A 27162-nucleotide genomic window follows, 5' to 3' on the forward strand; every position below is an offset into this window, starting at 1 on the left:
CAAAATGGCCTTGTTTACAAGAGCAAATACCAGTGCAGCCATGAGATATTCTGCTGTTTATATCAATCTATATATTATCAGGGGATTTTTATTTACACTTGTAGTAGTCTAGATATGAGTTGTGTGTCTGTATTCACTCCTGTGTTTTTTATTTGTTTTCCTTTTCTGAAGTGAAAAGTTGCCCCATAAAGTGAAGAATGCAGCATTGTTTCAGTGACAGTGTGTGATGTTTCCGTTTCTGAGCGGATGAGCAGTGTTGGAGGAGTGATGGAGGTGATGAACTCTCCCACCCCCCCCCCCCCCCCCACCCCCACACCCCTCCCAATGGTTTCTCAGGTTTGTCTCCACTTTGGACCCAAACTACCCCCTTGAGGTGAAGCCCTGATTTTCTTTCAAGACCTTAAAAATCCACCATGACCTTTCTTTTAATTTTGCTCATTTCTTCGTTGCCTCAGCTCCACCATCTGACATCTAGCCCCAACTGGCATTACGGCACGCTCTGAGGCATGTAGCTTTATATTAATGTTGAAATAACTACTTAAGAAACTTGGCTTTAAAGTGTACTATTCTAGATCTTATGACATAAATGTGGTATGACAACTGTGCTTTGTGAGAGTGCACAGGAAACTACACATTACTTTTGGGAAGCATTTCTCTTAATGGGAACAGTCACTTGGAAGTGCGACCAAAAAGCAGCAGCAGCTTCTTTTGGAACAAACTTAAATTCTGTACAAACAAGCAATGCCCCCATGGAAAAAAAAAAAAAAAAAAAAAAGCACTTCCTGTAAATCAATAGTACAGCCACACCCATAGACAGCTCTCTCATTTTATGTTGGTTACACTTCTGACTAGTTATACAGTAGATAGAAACCGAGCGTCGAATCCATCCATCCATCCAAAAAATTCACACTACGTACACGGAAATCAGACAAATGAACCATTACACCATCAGTGACTTTATTGTTAGAGTAATCAATGTATTAGGACAAACCTGGGAAACAAAACTCCTATCAGTCACATGTTCCAAAACATTTGCTCACATGAAAAATGGGTGGGTCATATATCATATCCACATGTAACTATTTCATATCCTAGATGTAACTGGAAATAAAAGGGGAAATGTTGACAGAAATGGCCTCACTGTTTCCATTTTTAAGGTAAAGTTGGAATACTTTAACTTAAAAAAAACAAAGTCCAAAGATGATTTTCTCAGACACTTTTGTCTGGATTACTTGAATTAGTCATTCATTGAGATTGTTTACTGAGCCAAGGCAAAATCTTACATTAGAACAATCTCCTAGCACACCACCAAACAAAAATATATAAAAGTACACTGATTTTAAAGATGATCTTGTCTCAATTTACTCAATTTATGTTGTGAGTGTAAAATGTTGGCCAGTGTTGTTGAGTACAAAACTACTCAAAGTGAAATTGGATAATTTCTCATGGCACAATGTGCCGCGGCACACTGGTTGGGGATCACTGGTTTAGTATCCTTTCCCGATGATTAGTTTCCCTGGCAATCAGCTTCAAGGCTTCCACAATACAGGAAAAATGTGAAATGGAATTCATCCACAAAGATTTGACACTCACCATTTATGTGACTGGTATTTTTGGTCGGCGCAATATACAGACAGGGATCACAATGAATTATTTAATTATGCTGAATCTTTTTGTGAAGTTGTCAGGCAAAAAATGAAGACATCCCTCTCACTTTGTGAGTCTGTAAAAAGATGTTCTTTTAAACTGCAGCTAAATTTTACCACTAATAACCCAATTTTAGGAGATAACCAATGTATTTTATCCATATTAATTTTTGACAGGGCACTTATTATTCATGGATGGTTTTGCATTAATGAAATAAAAAAAAACATTGGTGGATTTTTGCAAAAGGTTTCCCTCAGGCCCTCGTACCCCGTAGAGTTTAATTCAACGTTTCCATAAAAATATGTTCTCATAAATAATTCATCGCAACACAGCAATCAAGACGGTGTGTTTGAAAAAGAAATTAATGCGATAATAATAAAATAATAATGAAAAAAAAAAAAAACAGAACAAACTCCATCTGCTAACACTTCGCATATCTGGGCTTCCTGGTTTCAGAGGCTCTTGCCCCAGAATTATGGGACTGCTTGATGAGTAGTTGCGTCGATTTGGAAGGTCCTTGGCGAGAGGCCTCGGCCACGACTGGAAGACGATCAGAGAGCAGAGTCATTAGAAATCCTTCATTCGCACTCTGCAGTGTAAACGGCCCAGCGGTCTCCATCTAAAGGAAGCCAGAGGAAAGATCACCTCTGTCACTCTGAAATTGGAGCATGCACAGAGGAGGGGTGCTGCCAAAGCTGAGTTGGGGGGTGAAAAGAGTTATGTGCTCCTATTTATTGATTTGCCCGCCGCACAAGATCACTAAACTGTTTCCAGGGAGAGGGAATGAAGTTGTTTTTTTTCCCAGAAGCACCACACACATTAAAGGGGCGACAATTTGCCTTCATAAAAGCCTGAACACACTATGGATAGAAGTTTTCTATTGCAAATGTACTTAACCCCTCATTATGGTCATTATTTCCCTTTTTTGGTTTGCCTCACTTAGCAGTAAGTTATCCCAGCACAGGATGTCCCTGAACATATCTTAAAAACCAGAACCAATCATAATTGATTCATTTTTACTCCTGATCTCCCCCTGAAGTTAATGGAGTATAATTTAGATTTAAGCCACTAAGGTATTTTTTCCCCCCCATAGTGGTAAATTAGATTTTAGATTACTTTAGCTTGCATTTGTGTTTTTCAGTCAAGCAGAAGCAAACATTGAATGTGTAATATCCAATATGCATTTGTGTGTTGCTTGTCGTGGCAGACTGAACTTGAATGTGTTTTGAAATACTCTTGTATGAGAGGCTTGTATTCTTTTGCTGTGCCCTTGTGCTAAGTACGCAGTTGTGGCCATGTGCACAACTTTGGCATGTGGACATTTTTAGCCCACTAGTTTGAGTTTCATTTAGAAATGTTCTGACCTTTTTCTTTGATTGCGGGCCGCCGAGGTGCTGTGCTCTATTTGTCATTCCTTTTGGGACGATGATTAAATGACCATTGATCTTGAATCGTAACGAAGCGATATGAAGGTACCCCTATGCACATGCTCATTTTCAGACACACCTCTGCCCATTTTTAATAAAAAAAATATATAATCAATTTACAGTATACAAAGGTTATTTGAAACCTTTGACTAATTTCACCTAGTCACAATTAGAATGATTACTTAACACACCTGATAAGCGCTTGAAAAAAATGCTGGTCTTCCTAATAAAACAAGTGTCCTAGTGAGAACAATGCTTGACTACTTTTTAAAGCGTGTGCTTTTATGTAGTCACATCCGTCCGTCCCTTGCCCTCCTCCTGGCTTTACTATGCAGGTAAGGGGGGTGTGGGCTGAGGCAAACAGTCCTCCACAGCTCTATTACTCTCCTACATAATCTCTCCTCCGCTCTGTATAGTGCCGTATTCAATAAGCCATTTCCACTTTAGAGCAATCTAACCAAATGTGGAGGATTACATTGAAATCCCACTCATAACTAAATGGAAGAACATCACATCACTGATCCTAAAGATATTCTACCTTCACGATATCAGTAGTTTTAAAGCCTCTTAGCCCAATTATAGGACATTAATACATGAGCGGATGTTAGAAGTTACACTACTAATGATGTTGATGTCACTTTATTATGTTACTTGTGTTAACAGTCAAGATGACACAGAAAAAAGGTCAGAATAGCAGAAAAGGTTGTCAACATAGATGATTATAGACACATTTGTCCTCATAAAAGTTTGTGCTTTATGAATTGACAACCTTGTCTGAAATAATGTATAATTATGTGATCAAGCATTTAAATGATTCACTTCATTATTTTTCTCCAGCCTTGGATCAAAAGGACATTTAATAGAAAAAAACAACAAGCATTGTATTAGTTTCAAACTGCTTGGCATGAATTCACCATGTTATGTGAATTCGAAATGGTCAGGTTTTGGGCCATGTCAATTATACCTCCTACAAACCAAGTACTTACATCTTCTTTAACAGGATGTTTTACTGCAGCAGAAGTGGCAAACATAATCATTTCATATAATGATCAGATATCTATAAGGATAAATGTTAGATGAAGTGGGGAAAAAAATGATCATTATGTTGGTAGTCTGTGCAACTGTTTAGGGTGTCTTGACTTGAAGGCAAAGAGCAGCGTCTGAGCACAAAGCAAAAACCTCCAGAGTGTTCTGAAGCCATGCTACAAGCTTGTACTCTTTCCCAAGAATAATGATCTGTTTGAAGAAAAAACATTTAACACCTTGCCTCCGCAGGGACCTGACTTTTTATGTAATTATATGACACACACCATGAGCAATGCAGCGTTTGGCTTCTGTACAACTAAAGAGCAGGAGCTGCATTTTCCACACACTGTAGACACTGTGTTTACTTTGGGTAAGAGGATTTCTTCACCATTCGTCGCTGTAACTAATATAATCTATTGTGATCATTATTTATCCCTGTGCCTCTTTCCCACCCTCTTTATTATTCACCGCATATACATACCCAATTACTCTCTCATCCATCCAGAAAATGTTGCATTTGCTACAGATGAGAAGCTTTCATTCTGAGAGGACATTTAGTCAGTGCCTCTCCCCATATTAATGCAATCCTGAGACGAGTAGTCCTAAAAATCCACCAATCAATAGCTGGATTAAATAATGCATTGCCTATCTAGTTGTAAAAATGTGTTTTTGGTGATGCAACCACTGAGAAATATTTCCAATATATGTTTTCTTTTTTTCCTTACTCTCCTAAGTTAGTGTTGCTTCAAGAGAGTTTTTTTTTTTTGTACTTGTGCTTAAACGTGACTACATACACTACATGCAAATGTTGAATGTAAAGCACTCTCATGCAACAATCCTCCTCAGCACTAACCCAAAACCTCTGGCAGACAATGATCTGAGAGATGATAACAATTAGACCAATCTGAAGAAAACTGACTGAAAATTTTGTACAAACATCTAACCACCCGTTACCACAGCCATCCGGTGTAGAACTAGGATGAACATTTGACCCCATTTTTTTTCTTGCTTGAAAATGGATGGGTGGATTATGGAACTGGGTAAAATAACCTTCCATTTCTATGACAGTGTTGTATTGAGTAGAGTAACGGCGCCTGGAAGAGTTATGCCATAGCAGAGGTCTGATTGGATGTACCTCGACTTCCAATAGCTGATCTTTTATTGTTCTTGGAGACGTCTCTGCCAGTTGCAGCCAAACAGTAGACTCTGTTTTGCATCCATTTCTTCAAGACACAAACTCTACACAATTCAGAACTCTAAATTGATCACTATGCCCATTACTAGTGCCGATCCATGTTGGAATCCTTTGGCCTTGGTTGAGGTCTGTGCTCAATTGAATGCCATTGGATCGCTTTATGGTGGCAGTGAACTCAACACACTTTCCAGTAAGTTGCTGTTTGGCAAATAGTGAGCAATTTATCAAATAAGAGGCTTCAAGATGTTTAATTCCACTCCCAGTTGAAGTTTACTGTCGAACTAAACATAAATCAAACAGAATTACACATTGTGTATACAAAACAGCCAAACTGTTTGAAGATAGGCCATGCTAGCTTAATGCTAATGCTAATTAACATCTGCGTTGCAGTGCTTTCGCCCTTTAACCAACGGGTTTGACATAAATGTTTCTGCAACAAGATGTCATGGAACAAATTCCACTTGTATATCAAGGTACCTCTGTATTTTTAACGGAGTATAGTGCCTTTTGAAAAAAAAAAAACATTAAAAGTTGCAATACCTGCATGAAAGCTGATTACTGGGCACCCAAACTGAGGCAGAGAGTGTTCATTTTATCCTTTCAACCCGTCCACTTTAACATGTTTCGAGCTGTAATGACAGTGAAGGGTTTTTTTTAACTCTTCCAATGCCTCGTCAAACTTTGCACGCCTGTTTCCCTTTAACTTTGACAATAAATTTGACACACAGCATTCTACCTTCCTTCCTTTTGGCACTTGCCATGACGTTTACGCTTGTCAGTCTCACTTTGGCACGTGATCTTATGTGTTGCATTTACTGACCCTTATCGGCGCTTGACAAAAGTCTGAGTTATTGTCCGAGTGTATAAATTGGTTACATCACAGTATTTATCGAGCCATTCCCTTTCAGTTATATCACAGTTGTAAAATCTAAGACATAATTTGTCATTTAATGTACTCCAATGAAACACAGCACCCACTAGAACCTTTGTGATGACGATAAATAAAGTTACTACCTTTCTAAGAGTGTCAACAATGACCCCTCCCAAAAAAAGGGAAATTACAAGGTTCATAAAAGTCAAATTCATGGCAGAGCTGTTGTACCGGATGTTTACAATCCATTGAATGGCATCTTTTACTTGCTGTCATCATCCCTGACTATCACTTGTATGGTAAATGTATGAGACAAGACAAGTTAGAAAACCGGCTCTGTAATCCCATGCATGTAAATACTGCACAAACACAGTAAACTCAGTAAACTGGTGATATTTGAGAGCCGGAGGGAGAAGCATGCTGATAGGGAGATAACTTTGTTGTTAAGATCATTTGCACTCATCTCACACGAAAACCAGGATCATTGAGGATCACAACAATCAACCTCCCTAAAAATTTTACTGCTATTTCATGTATTTACAAAAAAAATCCAATATAGCAGCGGTAGCTCTTCCTCAGGCACGGGACCATATTCTGTAACCTCAGATGAAACGAGTGCCGAATACTCCCTCTCTGTAAGGCAGTAGAACCCTATGATTTCTCCTGAACAATCAATAATGATCACGACTTCCATTTAGAATTCATCATTATAAATAAATGATCAATCACATTTTAACATGTTGTATGAAAATAACTGTACGAAGATATTACTGTATTAATGCTTCGATTAACCCTTCTACATACTGTAGGCAGCAATAACCGTAACCTTACTTCAGTCGAAATGTTATCATATTTGATGGTGTTTTAATTGGTGCATCTGTCATCTTTTTATACATATTATAGAGAAAAAATCTTGAATGGAGTCACTCCCACTTAAGTACTGACGTAATACATCGTCTCCCAAATAGCATCATGTCAATATATCCCAAATGGTTCTCCCTCCTCAGCCCAGAAATGTATGTTTTGGTAGCCATTGTCAGGAGTGCAAAATAATGATGTGACTAATCTCTGAAACCTCCAATTTCTTAATCATAGTCTGGTTTATGCTGAATTAGAGTTTATTCAGGTTGAGCCATTCTGCAAATGTTGTTTCCATTGCATTGTTATCCATGGAGTGCATTTCTAAATGTTGCTGTTGCCAAGAGTTCATTTTTGCATTGTGAGCAACTACACTTGTGCAGTTAACATAAATTCTGGTTTTATTTTCTCACAAAATATGGGAATTTTGGCAATTGCTCTGCATCGTAGCAGTGGTGGCTTGTATTATCAGGCGCAACAGGTGCCACATCGTAACCCATGAAGTGACACACGAGCACTCAGGCTGTGTTTACAGGTTCAGGTGAGGTAGTAATTCATTTTTTTCCCCTTCCAAAGTAGCACAGTTAGAAAGGAAATGTGGAAATCATGGCAGCTCTTTTGGGAGAAAACGGGGAAATCATGGCATTAAATGCATGAAATCTGAGATCCTCAGACCAGAATCGCGCCTTGTCCAAACGTAATAAAAAAGTCCAACATTTATCGGCTACTGCCAACGTGGCTGCAGACTAGGGTACCCTGTCAATGCAAGCCAGATGCCATCAAAATACAGACTGATGACCTATACATACTGGCGTCTGCCCTGACAACACAAACAAACATCGGGACCAGTGTTTTATATATATATATATATATTACTAAAGTATACTATTTTTTGTATGAAATCCTGCTACATTTTTATGAAAGGAGGTGGGAGGTTCAATTGACAGTTGTTTATCATGAAGGGAAAATGTTACTTTGTTTGTTTTCTTGAGTCGTCCAATAAATATGGCAGTTTTATACTTAAGTGCACTGCCTTTCTAAAAAAAAAAAAAATCGACTAATTTTCTCTACTGTTTTTGATAATGGGCTAATGGTTAGAACATGATATTTTCAAAGCTTTGAAATGGGATAATTTCCCGAGGAACACCTGATGATCTCACACTGCACACTAATTTGCTGTGGCATTGTGGCTGTGAATCACTCATCTAAACTACTGCAAAAGCATAAACAAATACAGGATAATAGATGTGCATCAATCAGTAAATAATGAAAAATAATGAGTAATACCGAGGTTGCCCTTATTAATAAAAAGAACAGTCAGTCGCTATTAAACGTATTGTTGTGTTGTGTTGTAGCTGGCTATTGCTCTCGATGTAGATTAGATATAGGTACCAAATTGGAAGTGGGCACCCCAATTGCAGGTTTTGGATGGGAATAGATCTTCGGTCAATTTTACTCTTGTATCTATATTTTTGTCTGTAAGTGTTTGTCTGCTTTGGTTTGTTGTTTTTTTTCCTACTGTATGCTCTCTCCATTTGTATTTGACTCGGTATGAGTCAATTATTTGTAGATGTGTCTGTGACTATCGGAATGGTGGCTATCTGTGTGACCGTCTCTGCTTTGAGTTTGCTGATGTTTTAGTTTTAAGTGTGTGAGTGTGTCTCTGTGTGTGTACAACAGAAATAAAGCTCCCCATTGATAAGAACAAGTTCTTCTTGTTAACGTATCAGCAAAGCTGGACGTGAGCCAGCACTAAAGTCTCAAGGGCATAGTTCTACACAACCCCTTGCTATGACACGACACTTACTATACTGCAACTCCAAACAGATGCACGCATGGCGAGATGGTCCGGGAATGGAACATATGTTAACACTCTCCTTCCAAGAGATACATTGAAGAGGACATTGAGCAATGTTTCATCTTGCATCTCTCTAGCAGCCAACCGATTGCAGGCATCTAAAATGCTTCCATGTGCAGTCTGTGCATTCCGATTACCTCTCTAAGGCATTTCAAGACTCCCCTCAAAGATATCAGATACCCAGGGGAAAGTAGATAGTCATGAGAAATACTCAATAGCTCTTAGTTGCCATAACAGTTGAATAACAGGACTAGGGATTTTTGTCATTCTGGTTGCATATTTTGGTACTCGTGCCTGCAATTGTTTTCCTACTGTTATGCACCAAGGAGATGGAGTCAGGTCTTCTTTATGACAGTCGTAATCACCAGCCCTGGCGGCTGCATAGGGACATCAGCTCCAGTGGGCTGTTGTAGGGCACACCTTGCTGTCAAATAAAAGTGTCTGGATGAAGGTCGGCGGGAGAACAAAGAGGTTCTCTGTGTGGAAAAAAGCCACTCTCGGAGGGCGAGATACAAACCCCTCTGTTACAGCGTATGCAATGTTCTGCCTCCAGTCTATTTGTTTAACCATCACACATCAGTGTGGATGTCAGTTTGAAGCAGCGTAACTGGCCTGTGCTCTCCTTCGTTGACAGTACCACATGCTCGATCCCAAGGTTGTGTCAAACAAGTGACTTGCTATGACAAATGGTGTTTAGTGTCAAAATTACATACATCATGATTGCATTTAATAAAAAAACAGGATTACCACATCTTAAATAGGGGGGGTAATGTATGGATACATAACATCTGGTTTCAGGGAAAGATCAGGAAAGGGCATTTAGCATGACAAAACCACAATATTAGACAAGGCTTTAGTTAACTGCAACAGGAAGGGAAGTATCATACTGTATAGAGACCCGTCCCAACTGATTTACTAACCCTCCCTTTAGCATAAGACATTGTATGGTAATCCAAGAAGCAGTATTTAAAGAGCATGAAAGAAAGTGAGGACTTGTATTTCAAAATGTCTCTGATATAGATCATAGCAGCCACCACCAAAGTGTTTCGACAGTACCACTTTTTAAAAGCTTCCTATTGAGTAAATGCAAAATGACAAATCCAAAAAGGATTTCAAACAAAGAATGGTTTAGGTCTTACAATTGAATATTAATTTCCCCATAGGCAACCACCTGATGACCACTTCAGGGTCTAACCACTCAATCAATTGCCTTTCCAAGTATGCCAATATATCCTGATCTGTGTAACGACTGTGGGTGCTTCATGACACAGCTGAGTCGCCAAAGTTCTCGTACGATAGCAAAACTTTGTCCCCAAGGGGCTGTGAATAAGATAGTGGTGACATCAGAGCAATCCATTTGAACACTTTTTGAGCATTAATATCTTTTGGCAATGTCATAACGTCAGTGTTTACATTGTTGCTTCGCTCTCCAAAACACTGGCTTTTCAGGAAAAAAAAAAAACAGAATCGATATGCGGCTTATGTTACAAACATCATACCACACCCATCTCAAATGAGATCTTCATTTTGTACTTGGTATAATTCAAATAAGTTGAGAATGGAGATACCTTTACATGTTTTATGTTAAAATAAGTGACACTGACTTATAATTTAAACACTGTATTTATTTCACTTTAACATTCATCATTTGCTTGACTCGAAGGGTACATATATGCAACAACAACCCAGTTTAAAGGGCAAGTTTTTTTTACTTTGGGTTCCTGAAAGTTACACATACTGACAACATGACAATGTTGTCAAATTAATTCCAATCATGTAGTGCTGCAATAAGACAAAACATGTAATATGCATTCCGTCACTATGTAAAGAAATCAACGCACATGCACTCTAACTGCTTTTCCTCCTGGTCAAAACTGTCTTTTGGATGTCGTTTGTTGCAATGTATGAGCGTTGACTGGGACATTGATGAGTAATTAGGTGTAATCAACACCCTGCCGGAGAAGCGTTAAATGCTACTACAAACCAACATTATTGTTGTGGTTGGTATGCACTTGTACATGCCTAGACTAAACTCACAGACCACTGCCTTCAGCATAAAGATGTTAGCAGTGTTATTGTTTTCAAAAACATATATATACAATATATCATGATGTCACATAAACATCTTATAAGGTATTACAGAATAATATCAGTTGATCAATGATACATGCTTTTAATAACGCAGTTTGTAATTGTAACTCGTGTGTTCATTGCAATACCAACAATGTCCCCGATCCTCCCAATATATACTGTTGTATTTCTGCCTTGAAAAGAACCAATGTCAATAATTACAAAGAGAAACAAAAGTCCTCTCCATGCGTCTTTCCCATCATGCTGTGTTGACGTGACAACCCAATCCAGCAGCCTGGCAGGGTGTTCAAAATGTCACTTTGGTCAACATTTCTCAATACGTCATAATACACCCTTTGCCAGCATTAGTGTCAGGTTCTCCCATTGTTTTAGTGGTTATTCTGGGCACTGTGTCTTTATATAGGGCTGATCAAGACCAAAGGGATGAGGCATTCATCTTAATGTGACATGCTATCAGACAGTTGCACTGGCTTGCTCCTACCTTTTGTAGGCCGCACAATTAATCTGCTTTGTGCCAAGTTAAGAGCAAAGAGGGTGCGAGAAGAAAAATGAAAAACCCAAAACCCAGAGAGAACGAATTAGAATTTTACATTGAATTCAAACATCTTAGATATAAGCTAGATAGCTAGATTATAATGGATCTGAGATATTTTTCTCTATTTGTGTTGAAATAGACGGCGTGTGCAATGATCCAGGAATGACTGAAGTCGTCTGTTCCTGAAATAGAAAGAAAAGAAGACAGGAGGTAAGCCACTAACCATTACATACTGTTTTTCTTCCACAAGGCAATTTATTTACATTTATAACATCTTGGCTATTTCCGCTTTCATTCACAAATGCAACATGGCTGCTGGTAGATCTGTGATTGGGTGAGCGAGTGCATAGGCAAAACCTCTATGTGCACTAAAGCGTGGAGAACTACTTTGTCGTGATTAGGCCGACATTAACCTTTCGGCGTCTACATTAAAGATTTAATGTCATACATAGTGACGATACCTGTAGTATTTTACCAGGAAAATAAAATAACGTTGGACTTTTTTGCCACGTAAATCACAAATCTAGTGCGGGACGCTATTAGATTTTGCCAACACACACGACAGTCTTCAGTCTTCCGCCGTGGAGCGGTGAATTGGGATTGATGTTTTTTGCCATTTTCAACTGACAGTAATCAATATGAGCCATTCTGAGGGCTAATTAAGAGAGAAAGAACATTGATGCGATAAACGCGTTATGCAAAGAGCCAGTGATGGTTATGCAGCACGAGAAGAAGCACAATATAGATCCTTTTACTGGTCCATGCTAAGAATGTTCACACAACAAAAATAGCACGTAAATAAAAGTTTGTGCATAACCTGAATTGTTCATAAAAATGGTCGTTCGTAACCTGAGGTTCCACTGTAATAGTTTACTCACCTTTAATGGAAGAAGTGACAGAAACAAGTGCAGCTTGTTTTGAGTACATTCTATTATTAGTATTGTGGGTCGAAGTGTGTGCCTCATTCCCAAGTCACAATAACTTCTAAATCTAGTTTTCTGGTCACCATCATACCTTTACCTTTTGCCTTCACTGACTTTGTGGTGCTGGCACAGTGGTTGACTGGTTAGCACATCCGCTTCACAGTTCAGAGGTCGTGGATTCATATCCGGGCTTCCTGTGTGGAGTTTGCATGTTCTCCCTGTGCTTGGTGGTTTTCTCCGGGTGCTGCGGTTTCCTTACACATTCCAAAAACATGCATGTTAGGTTAATTGAAGACTCTAAATTGCCTATAAGTGTGAATTTGAGGGTGAATGATTTTTTTGTCTATATGTGCCCTGCGATTGGTTGGCGAACAGTCCAGGGTATGCATCGCCTCTCGCCCAGAGTTAGCTGGGATAGGTGCCAGCACGCCCTTGACCCTAGTGAGGATAAGTGGTATGGAAAATGGATGGATGGAAGGTTTTGTGGTGGCATCACAAAAAATAGCAGCACATTTTTCATTAATCCTTTAGAATTCCTGAGCATAATTTCAAACTCAAGTCATAGAATAACTTAAGGGGCATCCATCTTGGACAAACAGCATCCCCGAACAAGAACTCAGACGACACTTAAGAAATGACTCCAACAACAGTAGTTTGTGCATTATGAGGATTTTCCAGTTGAACCTTTTCTCTGTATGAAATATAAAATACGTATTGAAAGAAACAAAACCAATGCCATCAGCAGGACCAATCCCCCAATGCAGAGTCATCACTGGAGTCCACTGGGGAGATAATAGCCATGTGATTTGTTTACAAAAGTGCCTTTCAATGAATCTGCGCACGCTTGCAGACCTCAGGTTTGGGCCTGGTGCCACCTGATCGTGACAGAACGAGCTGTCTTCTGCTCTTCTGGGGGATGAGCATTGAAAGGAGATGCCTTTTCAATCGATTTGCTTTTACATTGTCACTCACACCGAAGTCATCGCCTTGACTCCCCTCCTCTTCCTCCCACACTCTTTGTTCTTCCTCTTCACAAGACAAGAGACAAGACCAGCTGAGGCTAAACAAGGCACTCTTGATTCATCAGAGGCACCCTAAGAGGAGCGCTAATTCTCACGCAGGCGTCCACCAAGAGACACCCTTAGGATGTTTTGTCAGTCTATTTCCAAACTGGGGCGACGTGCTGTGGTAGTAAGTGAAAGCAAAAGTGGAGGGAGGGGAGTGCTCAAAGTAACCACAGTGACCAGATGGAACCGCAGATTGTTGCAAGGGGGCTAACTGCCTCAGCAAAACCATATGGGTCAAAAGTGCCATTTAGAAAAATCACATTTGTTTTTTTCATGACATGGTAAGCAAGACTGGAGGATCCTGTAAACAAAAGCTAAAGTTGTAAGGGGGGAAAAAAATAGAAGAAGAAAGTCCAGCAGTTTCATCTGCATCAGTGTGTCTGCAGGGCATTCAGTTCCTTGAGGAGTTATATTTCGACGTGTGAGCACAATTCCAAACGAGCTAACGTACACACGCCAAGTTGAAAAACCACAAAGCATTAAATTACAGAAAAACTTGCCAAGGTTAATGCTGTGGAGCTGATTGTGACTAGAAGAAATAACAAAAGGAATCATGATGATGATGATGAATTAACGACAGGAAAGAAACGAAAGCCTCAGATCAGACATTTGAATTATGACACCCCAAAAGAAAAGACAAGTAGTGTCATCAGCATAGAAAAGGATTAAACACCATAGCTTAGCCGTGTCTGAAAGAATAATTGTATTTGTAGCTGTCTTTTGGAAAGCGGTTTCACCTGGTCGCTGATGTAATCTGGATTTATCCCACTTCCTGTCTCATCTTGCAACAGAGGATTTTTCAGTCTGTGTGTCAGCGTGGGGACTTAGACAGGTAATACAGCCCTGCAACACACTGTTACTTACAATGCAAAATGTTGCTGCTGAGAAACTCTAAAGCTGAAAGCTATTTAAACTGAATATAAAGAGAACAACTTCAGCAGCTCAGTCTGGAATAGATAATGCAACCTCAACCTGCGATAATAATAATGACAGAAACACTAACCATCTCGTTTATATAGGCATGATTCAGAATTATAAGTAAACAACCAGTTTAAATCTAATTATTTGCACTGCCTAGGAATTTTGAGTAATTAAAATAGAGCAATTAATAAGCCTCTCGAGCCATGTGAGTGTAAATTGCCATGAGCCGTTCTCCACTCAGAACTAATTTGAAAACATGCAATAATAAATCAACAGTGAGAAGGTGTCAGAAGAGAAAAGGTTCAAGGGGCTGTGGTGTATGGTGTTTCAGGCCTCACTTCATTAGTTGGAGGGGAAAGCTGATGATAAACACACAGTTGATAAGCGTTCTACGAACAGACGCAGCCTTTTAACAGCTGTCTGCAGCATTAAAGGTGTGGTGAAGTCAGAGAGCCAGACTTCTAGCAATTGTTTAGTGATAGAAGGGTTTTTTAACAAATTCACATGTGATCCAATTATTTGTTTTAACATCTGTTTCTCACATGTAAATTTGAATCTGCTGTCTGTCATTTGTTTTAACTGTACCCATTACAATTTGTTCCAGACTGGAATTATGTACATTACAAACAATTGAAAGAGGACGTTGTTTTGTTAATGTGTTTTGATTTTTCTGATCCTAGAATTGACCCTGGTTATAGCGACGTTAACATTTACATAATATACATTTGATCATAACACTAATTTATATAATATAGTTGACTGTACCAGCCTTTTTAAAATCTTGCTATTAAATGGAAGGTTGGTCTTTTTAGAAATGATTTGGGGATTTGACTACAATGAATTTGCTGAAGCTGGTCAATATTCAATTTGGTCAACTTTGGGACTAAGTCACAATGTGCGAGCTGCAAGTACTGTAAGTCTTGGACTTCAAGTGCCAAGTTACTGTAACGAAAATCAAGTCTCCACTAAAGTAAATGGGACATATTTTGCCAAACCAACTTGTTCTACCATTTGGGATGTAATATTCTTACTATGGTGCCTTGGTAAACATGTGAAATATGAATTAAAATTGTCCACGCATTCCTGAGTTCCAGACGTTTTTCTGCCAAGAGGCCTGAAATCAGGTCATTCGAATTTCTCGAGCTAATCTACGTCACTAGCATAAATCTCTGCCCTGAGACAGCGCTGTCAACATAACAAACACGTGTGCTCTCACAAGTGGGTTTTTACATGGAGGTAACCAATCAGAGGAAAGTGGGCAATCTTAGCCAAATATGGACAAAGTGGATACAAAATTGTGTCAAACAGAAGTAGCTGTCAGAGGGGCCTTTTCTGGACACTGATATGACAAAACCAATTTGTTTTTTTCAATGAAATTGACACTTTTATACACAGTCCATGTTAGAGAGTCACTCTATGGAGGTCCTAATAGCCAAAATGCGGGACCTTTAAAAGTATGTTGAGTCAAGTCTTTACTGAGTTTAAGCAAGATCTAAGTCAAATCGTACAAAATTGCTCAATTACCCAATACTGTACATTGGAGTGGAGTAATGAAATATTTTGTTTACTAATCGTAACAGAAAAAAACTGCACTTAAGAATATAACATTTTTTGCCTGGTTTGTTGGGTGCCCAAAATAAAAAAACTTTTCTTTCATAAGCAAAAGTCAAACTCTCTTGAAATATGCATATCTATTGTCATTTGTAGTAATATTAATTGGGCGTTGATTTACATCTGAATCTGTGTTAGCGTTTTCATTTCAAGTTAACAGTAATAACGTAAATGAAATTTAATTACAATATATTGAAAGGTTATTATTTTCCTGATTTTGTGGCTCCGCCCTGAAGCAATGGCACACTTAGCATTCACCTCTATTGTATTCTCACCAGGCCTGGAATTTGGTGCCTGGTGGAAAAAAAAAATATAGCACTTTGGGCTCCACTACTTCAATGCCGCAAATTGAAGAGAGTATTTTGTCACACAAGTAGAAAATTAATGGAATTGTTTTTCTTTCTATTGTTACAACCTAAATTTGCCCACATGAACATCTGAGCCCTCTCAAAATGCCAGCCTGAATCCAGTTTGATAAATGCAAGTGAGGCAAGTACTGGATGCTGCGTTTATTCAGCTTCTGAGTGAAATGACTCATGGCTTACAGTTTTTGTACAGTAAAGCCTGGAAGGCAGCAGCCGCCCTTCCACCCACCAAGAAGACTTCCTCTTTGCTCGAGTCAGGAGAGGAAATTGAGCCCAGATGTGACTTCAAACAAACGAAAAGCTACAGGGATAGGAGGTGGGATCAGGCCCATCTTTCTCGTGACCTGGAGACCTGCTCCTTCCTCTTCTAGATTGTCTATTGTAAGTTGCAGTCCATCCGATGCTTTTCTGGCTCTTCACTGACATTGTGTCATCTGTACATTCACCAAATACTGTAAACTGAACAACCCCCAATTAATCTCCCATTTTTTCAATCTTATGCTGCATCTTTTCCTTATGGATCAGCTGCTAAATATAGCTAAAATCACATTCCACAAAAGCCGTGTGATTTGACATTTGAAAAATGTTGAACTATTAAGCATCATCCAAAATGAAAAAGCAGGATGAAAAATTGGTCTTTCCGCTCTTAAATTACGTTGTAGTCTTCAAAAAACAGCTCTTCGGGGACTTCTTGTTTCCGGGTGTTGCACAATGTTTGAAAATTCATGTTTTGTTTAACACCAGTTGTTCTGACAGTGTCTTTACTCAGACCCAGAATAGGCCCATAAATCTTTTTTTAGCATCGGAAATGGAGCACTTTTTCATCCAGGTGGTCAAAACAGACTTTTATAATGAGCGTTTCCATATTTGCATCTTAGGTATCCGGATTGTGGTCTTCCTTTTTCACAACCAAAATTACAACCCTCTCTGCTTCAAATGATGAATGCAACTGCGCCACAGTCTCTGTGATGTGTTTTTTTCTCACTGATTGCAGTGATTAAAAAGTTATTATGCACTATAGATATGTAAAAAAAAATGTCCGCTAAGTACAGTGAACAATACCTTTGTCTGGAACTGTACTATATGGTTACAGTGAGCTAAAAAAATAAAAATAAAAAAAGAATAATCATGCTCAGGGTATAATTAATTATTGTGGTTTTTGAATGACTCTCCTTAAATTGCTGTTGGAAACGAACTTGAAAAGAAACCTTGCAGGAGCAGAGATCCCCCACTGTGAAGCCTGTCAAAAGCAGTCTCGGCTCAAGAATCAAACAACAACGCCGACATCTGATCTAACCATCATGCCAACCTCCTCCTCACAAACCATCCTATCACTGGATTAATGCACATTTACAAGCAATTCATGCAATTAGTTTGCTTGACTAGATGAATAGGTAGCTGAAAATTACTACAGTTAAATATATTGTCAGGTCATACTATTCGCATTGTGATGAACAATCTGCCTTTTAAGTCAGACAGTTCTTCAGCGTTAAAAAAAAAAAAAACCTCATGCATGAAGTCACGTTCGACGTTTGCATACCTGAGTGAATAATGAATGATTAACTGCATGTGTATTTTCCTTTTTGTGACTTTATTGTACACGTATTCCAAAATCAGAATATAATCGACGTAGGTCACATGAAGTAAGCGGACCCACCTTCAACGCAAATGTGTCGTCTCTTATCCAAGTTCATGTGTTTTGTCGCTGCATTTAACTTCTTTTAACAATTGATAATTAAAGATATTTGGGGCACAGAAAATCTTTGCAATGCAAAGAAATAGGAATGTTCAAATTTTACTTTAAAAATACAAGTAAGAGAAGTAAATGTTTTACGATTCCAACAGTTTGATGGTGTTTCCAACTGATTATTTCCACTCTTGCGATTGAAAAAATGTTTCAGAATCTGAACAGAGGTCAACCAGCGTCTGGAACAGATTGTGTTCGATCCTATGAGTTCCGCTGAGAGGAACAAAGTGTAATACAGTCAGGGAGACTCGAACAGATGCTGTCCATGGATCCTTTGAAGTTTATTATTTGTATATTGTTGCAGAGATGCGAAGTTCAGCAAAAGAAATGGCCAATATATAGGCGTTGCCTGACAATTGCTGCGTGTGTTGCTAAGCAGCCAGCTTGAGTATTAAATCTTAGGGAGACAAGGATGAATTCGGTGCCTCATGTCAAAAATGCCAGTAATCCACAATCCTCTCATCCTGTCCTCTTCTAAGCCATTTCAGCTCCATTGCCTTTTCCTTCGAAACTACTACACCAACACCGCCCTCTGCATGTTTCCTATCCCTCACCCCTCCTGCTACCGAACAACAGGGGCTTACTTGTAGTCAAATGTTTTTACAGGCTGGCTTCAGCATAGGGAAGAATTATGTCAGGACTTTATCTAGCACTATAACTCACAAGGCTGCCTTCACTATCATTCCATGCAATGACCCAGATTCAGCCTTTGGACAGGCCCCAAAAAATGGTTATAGTCCTATCAATATAGTTTTGTGTATACGTAATCGTGTTCACAAGACTAGTCTAGTATAGTATAGTGGTACATGCAGCTGCCTCACATGCAGACAGCGCAGGTATGATTTCTTGCCAGTGCCCCAATACTCAGTCAACTGCCAGTCCCAAGCCCAGATAAATGGGAGGGTTGCATCGAGAAGAGCATCTGGCGTAAAAACTATGCCAAACAAATCATCCGAGTGACTCACTGGCGTGACCCCTGAAGGTACAAGATGAAAGTCACATCCCTCAGTGTGCATGTGCAAACTTAGGCCATTGATGTATAGAATTTCATAGAATAATGAATGGGAAAAAATAACAATTTTGTACATTTTCTCTAAGATATTACTAACTAAATTTGCCAGAAACTTAGATAAACCGTTTGATGCCAAGTTGCAAATATGGAGGCCCACCATGCTATATCTTATGCTATATTGACTGCAAAGAGGGTTTATTGGTTCAATCAAATGGACAAAGCCCTGAGAGCTACATGAGGTTAACCATATATTTATTTTGGGCCAGAAAATATCTCAATGAATACTAAAAAGCAATAAAACTATACATTTTTGGCATAGGAGGGGAAACGCTGGTACAATAATCTGACTCTGAGCTTGTGGGAGGAAGTACCCTGAGAAAACCCATGCAAGCACGGGTAGAACATGCTCCACACAGGAAGGCCTTAGCCCAGATTCGAATCCCCAACCTCAAGATTTGTGAGGCGGATGTGCTAGCCACTGGCGTGCCAACGTGCCACCCTACTCTATACATAATCAGCATATTGTTAAACTACTAAAATCTCCAAAGCAAATGCCTTATATGGCTTAAGCAATTCTGCCATCATTTCCCACAGTTTGTTCAGTATAAGATACGTGCAGGGATTTCTACTTTTCTTGTAACACTAATTTGGCTGGCACCTTTTCAAGTGTTTCGCAGTGTCCAGATGAAAATAAATGCAGTAAGGAATTGGATAAGCTAATGATGTCTCTCGGGAAGGTAATGAATTTGACCAAGGGATAAACATATCTGCATATCTAAGTTGACTCCCCCCTTTTCTTTGCCCTCCATTAACAGTTTGGAGTGGAAAAGACGGACATCAGCTTTGCATGTGTCAGGATCTTGTGTATCTGCAGTTTTATCAAGGTGCAGAAGCGTGCAGAGTAAATATGCCACACCAAAGGTCTCCAGGCACAGCAAAGAAAGGGAATTTCCACTGAAATTACAGAGGTTATTGACTGAAAAACGTATGGTTCTCACCCTTAAAATTGTTTCCTTAAAAAATTTATTTTATGGTTGCTTTTTGCATTGACATCAATACTAATCTAGTATTAACCCAATTATGGCAATACTCATATCTTCTGATTAATCTTATCCTTAAGGTCAAAAGTAAACAGTAACAGACTTAACTCATTCACTGCCATGCACAGCTATTGAATTCAACTGGACGGCTGTTGAATTCAAACATCCATGTTAACATGGAGGACTGGTAGTGATTAAAGGGTCTCTCTCCCTGGCGGACATATTGCCAAGACTGCCGAGACTGATCAGTCGCGGCGACTCTGGGACCCGGGAGACCAAAATATTGCTTGCGCTCTCTTCATTAATATATGTCTCTGAGATGTCACCAGAAAACATGACACCAAATCACTGAGAAATTGCTCATACAAGCCTATATAATCCAAACTATGGGCAATTGTTCTGATATTTTCAGAAGTTGAAGTGGGCCTAAGTAGAGATGTCCACATCAGTTTTGTGACAGAAAGCGACGTTAAGCTTTTTCTCTATATATGTGATGAGCTGTGTTTTTGTTGACTTCGTGTTGATTGAATTTAGTTTGTCTCATTTGTCAAGATTTCCTCTCACATCTTCATGTCCTTTTTGCTCGTTGTTTTTGTCTCCACCTGTTCTCTCGTCAACCCTACCTTGTGTCAACCAATCAGCTCCCTCCACCCTCTCGTCTTGTCCAGGTGTTCCTTGTTGTCTCATCAGTTTGCATGTATTTAGTTCCCTGGTTTCCTTCAGCCCCTCTACAACAGTCTGCTCACAGTTTTGGATGTAAATACAACCATTGTCATGGATTATTTAACATGGTTGTGTTAGTTTAGATCAAACCCATGAAAACATTGCAAATGAGCACAATGGGTAAATTGGCTTTCGTACAAGTATGTCTACAAAATAATGATTTTCTGGGTCCATTTTATTCATATGCCAAAGAATGACACAAATGCTACATCATAAAGATCATAGCAGCCCGCTGCCAAACATGTCCATCAAGGCAAAAATAAAAATAGACTGTTTCCTCTAAATTTACACTATCAATAATTCATGCGTCAGGCGAAAGCTCCTTTTATGAAGGAATTGAATTTAGACTACAGCCTGCACAGCCATGCATGGCAGGGACATGACAGCTGAAATTAAGGCAAACAGTGAGACTCAATAAAATTGTAAGATTACCAAAATTCAGATTTTTACAGATTTAATTTTTAAATTCAGTACCTTGATACCAATACAGAAGTGATACAATGGCAAAAAAAACTAAAACATCAGTTAAAGCAGTGGAATTATAGATAATAAAATATGGAGCTTCAAATTCTTACTGTTTTTTCCAATTCAAAATAATGTTGGGAAATATGCTAAACAGGTGATTAGAAAAGGGACTCATGATTTGTCGTTACACTAGTGAAGAGTTATTATACACTAAGGTAGGTCAATGAAAGTCATAATGTAGTGTCAATAGTGTTCGTTAACTAATGACAGATCAGAAATGTACACGTCTTGACCTTCAAGGAACACTCGGCTCCTGTGAGCATTTCTGACCCTCAAAACGGTGCTCCATGACCTTTTTAACAGAGGACACAGCAGTTTAATAAGTGTGATGCACAAATTAGAAGGAGAGTATCAATATAATGGTACTGCAAAATAGGAATTTTTACATTTTTGTCAAATGAGGGTCTTACATATTTGCTTAGCATAACTGAACATCTTTTACTGACTTCAACAGCACATTGAGTTACCTTCAAATGTTTTGACAAGCGTGTGTTTCCTTTGTTTTTAAAAGTTGGTTGTGAAGTGTGCTTGTACATAAACGAAAGCTGTGTTCTGCATTCTCATTAGTTGAGCGAGTGGATTCAGTTCCCACTCAGTGTCTCGATATACGCCTTTTATTTGACTGGTGGCCATTCACAGATGTGGTGTGCCAGCAGGTCCAGCTCCAACTCCTGCAACCCTCAAAAGGATAGGGTGCAGAATTATTTTTATTTTTTCATTAGCAAGGCTTTCAAAAAAATATAAAAATAATGTTGCCTGATCGAGACAGACAAGTTTTCAAATATTTCTCCAGTTGGAACCAGGTAGTCCAAAAATCCATAGCGTGTATTTAACATGTCAGAACTTGAGAAGGGGTTGAATGTATTTCCCCACTGGTGAGTGAAGCTAGTCAACTGAGGCAATCTTCACATTGTTAACCAAGTGAAGGGAATACCTAAGTTAAATATATGGCACGGTGAGCGACTGGTTAGCACATCTGCCTCAGAGTTCTGAAGTTCAAATCCGGCCTCGCCTGTGTGGAGTTTGCATGTTCTCCCTGTGCCTGCGTGGGTTTTCTCCGGGTACTCCGGTTTCCTCCCACATCCCCAAAACATGCGTGGTAGGTTAATTGAAGATTCTAAATTGTCCGTAGGTATGAATGTGAGTGTGAATGGTTGTTTACGTGCCCTGCGATTGGCTGGCGACCACTTCAGTGTTTACCCCGCCTCTTGCCCAAAGATGGGATAGTCTCCAGCATACCCGCGACCCAAGTGTGAATAAGGGGTATGGAAAATGGATGGACGGAATATACGGTGGGCACTGCAGACTTCATGGCTTAGTGAAAAAGAATCATTTCTCTTATTGGCACAAGGAAAATGTTGAAGTCCTAGTAACACTGCAAAACAGAATTGTTGACATCCCGAAACAGGCTACCAACTGTTCAACAATTCAGAAGTCAAAATTACTCATGCACAAAACACCTTTTCAGAAATAGGCATTTGTGAAAACTGTCTTATTTGGGTGCCCTGCGATTGGCTGGCGACCCTGTGTACCCTGCCTCTCGCCCGAAGTTAGCTGAGATAGACGCCAGCACACCCTAGTGAGGATAATCAGTTTGGAAAATAGATGGATGGATGAGTTACTCGGTTGTTTAATTTCACACTTGATGGTTGGGGAGGCAAGTAATTTAAAATTCAATTTTCCATAATATAACCCCTTTAAAGCTATAGTTTGCTGTTTTCAAAATAAAACATACAGTACATATGTTAAAACTGTCTATCTGTTTGAAAAAAAAATCACCCTATATGGCCCCATCTAATGCCTCTATTTTAATTATTATTTTAGAACTGGATATGGTGGAATAAAAAAAGGCAATCAGAGTGTTGTGACAGGTGGCATGACCAAATAGTCCGTAAATGATTTGCACACGCCCGCTGCGCACACGGAGGCTTGCGAGGACATACCACAGCCTTTTTCAGTGTAGACTATTATATTTTCTTGGCCTTATTATTTAACTGTGGCTTGCAACAAAAGATAAAAAGAAGGAATTGAGCAGCTCTCTACTTCAAATCAAAGGTAAAGATATATAACACAGGTGTGAATCCTATACACGGACAACTGCATGGCTGAGTTTGGAAAACTAGCGCTTACTTCATGTCACTGTTCTCACTGAGTCGTCAGGTATATTGATTGAATTTTTTATACCTTTGTTTGATTGTACGTTCCAAAAAAATTGGAGATCTAACCTGCAACATTTTCTGTAACGTTGGCGCTCACAGTGCACTCTTGTGTGAGGTTGGCTGCAGGCAAGGGGGACACGGGTCCAATCCTCGTTCCTCCAGTGGCTCGTCGCAGTTGCCTGGCCAACTGAGGAGCAGTCTGAGGCGGGCAGCAGAGCGCGACGAGCCGCTGTCTTCCTGGTTCTTTGTCATTGAGTGAGCTGAGAAAATTTCTTTGTGCAGACGTGAGGTGGCTGGGCGGGGGCGGGGCGGTGCACGGTGACGAAGATTAGCTAGATTCAAATCGTACTTTCAAATCGTTACTGTATGTGTATAAATGTGGGTGCATGCAACACTGCCATGCTATTATCCTATAAGAAAAACTGTGAACAAAAGATGTTTAACATCACAAACACTAAACAGTTCATCTTTCACATCGCAAGTACGAAAGAGCTCACCATTGACGTCACAAACACAGAATAGTCTAACATCTTTACCATCTATAATAACATGGGCACCAAAAAGTCTTACCATCGTTAACGTCAGGGACGTTATATGACAACATAAAAGTTTCTATAGATGATGAATGGCTGAATGGTGAACACACAAGCCACACATGCCCGCAAGTTAACTTTTCCACATTTGCCTGAAAGATTACATGTTGCTTCGTTTGAATTCTGCTTGAAAAACATCAGTTTTCACAATGTTTTTATGTAGAAATACTGTGGAAATTTTTCATATGAAACAATAAATGTATCTTAACATTTTCATACCGAATGGCAATATGACAAATTGCGCAAACATAAAGGATGAGTCTATAGTCTTGTATTTGGAATATAAAGACCAAGCCAAGCATTTAAAATTTAAGTACTGCATACGTGCCTGCAAGTTCACTCTGCATGCTTTCTGCTAATACTGTTTGACCCACTGTAGTTTACATTTTCAGCTTTGAAATTTTATGGCCAATAATTATAATAACTGTTGATAAATTTAGAATTATACTGCAAGTTCTCCCACTTAAAAAAGATGAGAGAGGCGTGTAATTTTCATCATAGGTATACCTCACCTATGAGACACAAAATGAGAAGAAAAAAAAATCCAGAAAATCACTGTCTGATTTTTAGAGAATTTATTAGCAAATTATGGTGGAAAATAAGTATTTGGTCAATAACAAAAGTTAATCTCAATACCTTGTTGTATACCCTTTGTTGGCAATGACTGAGATAAAATGTTTTCTGTAAGTCTTCACAAGGTTTTCACACACTGTTGCTGGTATTTTGGCCCATTCCTCCATGCAGAGCTCCTCAAGAGCAGTGATGTTTTGGTGCTGTTACTGAGCAACACATACTTTCAACTCACTCCAAAGATTTTCTATGGGGTTGAGATCTGGAGACTGGCTGGGCCGCTCCAGGACCTTGAAATGCTTCTTACAAAGCCACTCCTTCGTTGCCCGGGCGGTGTGTTTGAGATCATTGTCATGCTGAAAGACACAGCCACGTTTCACCTTCAATGCCCTTGCTGATGGTAGGAGGTTTTCGCTCAAAATCTCACGATAAATGAGCCCATTCATTCTTTCCTTTACACGGATCAGTCATCCTGGTCCCTTTGCAGAAAAACAGCCCTAAAGCATGATGTTTCCACCCCTATCCTTTACAGTAGATACGGTGTTCTTTGGATGCAACTCAGTATTCTTTCTCCTACAAACACGACAAGTTGAGTGTTTACCAAAAAGTTATATTTTGGCTTCATCTGACATTCTCCCAAACCTCTTCTGGATCATCCAAATGGTCTCTAGCAAACTTCAGACGGGCCTGGACATGTACTAGCTTAAGCAGGGGGACACGTCTGGCACTGCAGGATTTGAGTCCATGGTGGCGTATGGTTTTACTGATGGTAGCCTTTGTTACTTTGGTCCCTGCTTTCTGCAGGTCATTCACTAGGTCCCCCCGTGTGGTTCTGGGATTTTTGTTCACCGTTCTTGTGAGCATTTTGACCCCACGGGGTGAGATCTTGCATGGAGCCCCAGATCGAGGGAGATTATCAGTGGTCTTGTCTTTTCTCATAATTGCTCCCACCGTTGATTTCTTCACACTAAGCTGCTTACCTATTGCAGATTCAGTCTTCCCAGCCTGGTGCAGGTCTACAATTTTGTTTCTGGTGTCCTTTGACAGCTCTTCGGTCTTGGCCATAGTGGAGTTTGGAGTGTGACTGACATTGTGGACAGGTGTCTTTTATACTGATAACAAGTTCCAATGGGTGCCATTAATACAGGTAACGAGTGGAGGACAGAGGAGCCTCTTCAAGAAGTTACAGGTCTGTGGTAGCCAGAAATCTTACTTGTTTGTAGGTGACCAAATACTTATTTTCCACTATAATTTGCTAATAAATTCTTTAAAAATCAGACAATGTGATTTTCTGGATTTTTCTCTCTCATTTTGTCTCTCATATGGTTTTATCTATGATGGAAATTGGAGGCCTCTCTCATCTTTTTAAGTGGGAGAACTTGCACAATTGGTGGCTGACTAAATACTTTTTTGCCCCACTGTAATTACTCTATGCTTTCTTTAAAGGGTTAAAGTAACGCGCAAATTCAGTTAATGATATTTTAAGAATCGTTAAAATTGCTGAAATTTGAGCTTAATACTTTTGAGTTTTCATCCCAGTCAAGCATCATAATATAACAGTTGTAATAATGAAGATAATTTGTTAAAATGTTTTTGTTAATTTCAGTTTTTATATGCTGCAACGGATTGTGCATCTGAATTTTTAAAGGTTGACATTTGACTGCCAATAATATGGTTCATTTAACACATGCAACCACAATATTTTAGATTGTAAGACATATTTGTCTTATTAGGTGTTATTACATGAATGTATATTCCATCCATCCATTTTCTGAGCCGCTTATCCTCACAGGGGTCACGGGCGTGCTGGAACCTATACCAGCTATCATCAGGCATGAGGCGGGGTACACCCTGAACTGGTTGCCAGCCAATGGCAGTGAATGTATATTAATATAATAAAATTAATATATGTTTTACCAAAATACCATGAAATCTATCAATTTGAGTCAATGTACAAACCCCTAAAAGCAATCATTCCCAAAATTCTTGGTTTGGTGCTTGGTAGTGTGTAATGTTGCGCACAGGGCCAAAAGTATTTGTGCCCTCTGACCTGAGGACCAGTAGCGCTTCCAGGGTTCCAAAAGTAGAATCAGCACGTTTAACAAGTTATAGTGGAACAATAGAAAGTCTGGAATAAGATCAGTGTGGATCAATGTCGATCAGTGTGGAAAATGTTGACAGTACAGAGCTAAGAGAATGTAATATTAGTGTTTCCCTCTCGGAGGAAATTAAAAAAAAAGCAGCATGGCATGGGGGAGAAAGGATTTACTCAGGCAAAACAAAAATCCCAAATATATTGTAAAATGCTCGGAGTATAAATTGCACAGTGCAGTATGTCAATGGTGATGTATTTTCAAAAGATTGGCTCCCAGGAAGTTGTCCCTTAAACTGAAAAAAA

At 39.3% G+C, this 27162-nt stretch overlaps 1 protein-coding gene across 6 annotated transcripts in view; it reads left to right on the forward strand.

Annotated features, from left to right (window-relative positions):
- Positions 1-27162, forward strand: part of flrt2 (fibronectin leucine rich transmembrane protein 2) — a 71513-nt gene that overhangs the window by 19428 nt on the left and 24923 nt on the right. For 5 of the 6 annotated variants that reach the window (XR_009785471.1, XR_009785470.1, XR_009785472.1 and 2 more), the window contains exon 2: positions 11648-11718. The gene's annotated coding sequence lies outside the window, so the exon portion shown is untranslated. Of the gene's footprint in view, positions 1-11647; positions 11719-16577; positions 18264-27162 lie in introns of those variants that run through there. The other variant, XR_009785469.1, reaches the window with a different exon arrangement.

Source organism: Phyllopteryx taeniolatus, chromosome 18, assembly GCF_024500385.1.
Source record: "Phyllopteryx taeniolatus isolate TA_2022b chromosome 18, UOR_Ptae_1.2, whole genome shotgun sequence".
Classification (NCBI taxonomy): Eukaryota; Metazoa; Chordata; class Actinopteri; order Syngnathiformes; family Syngnathidae; genus Phyllopteryx; species Phyllopteryx taeniolatus.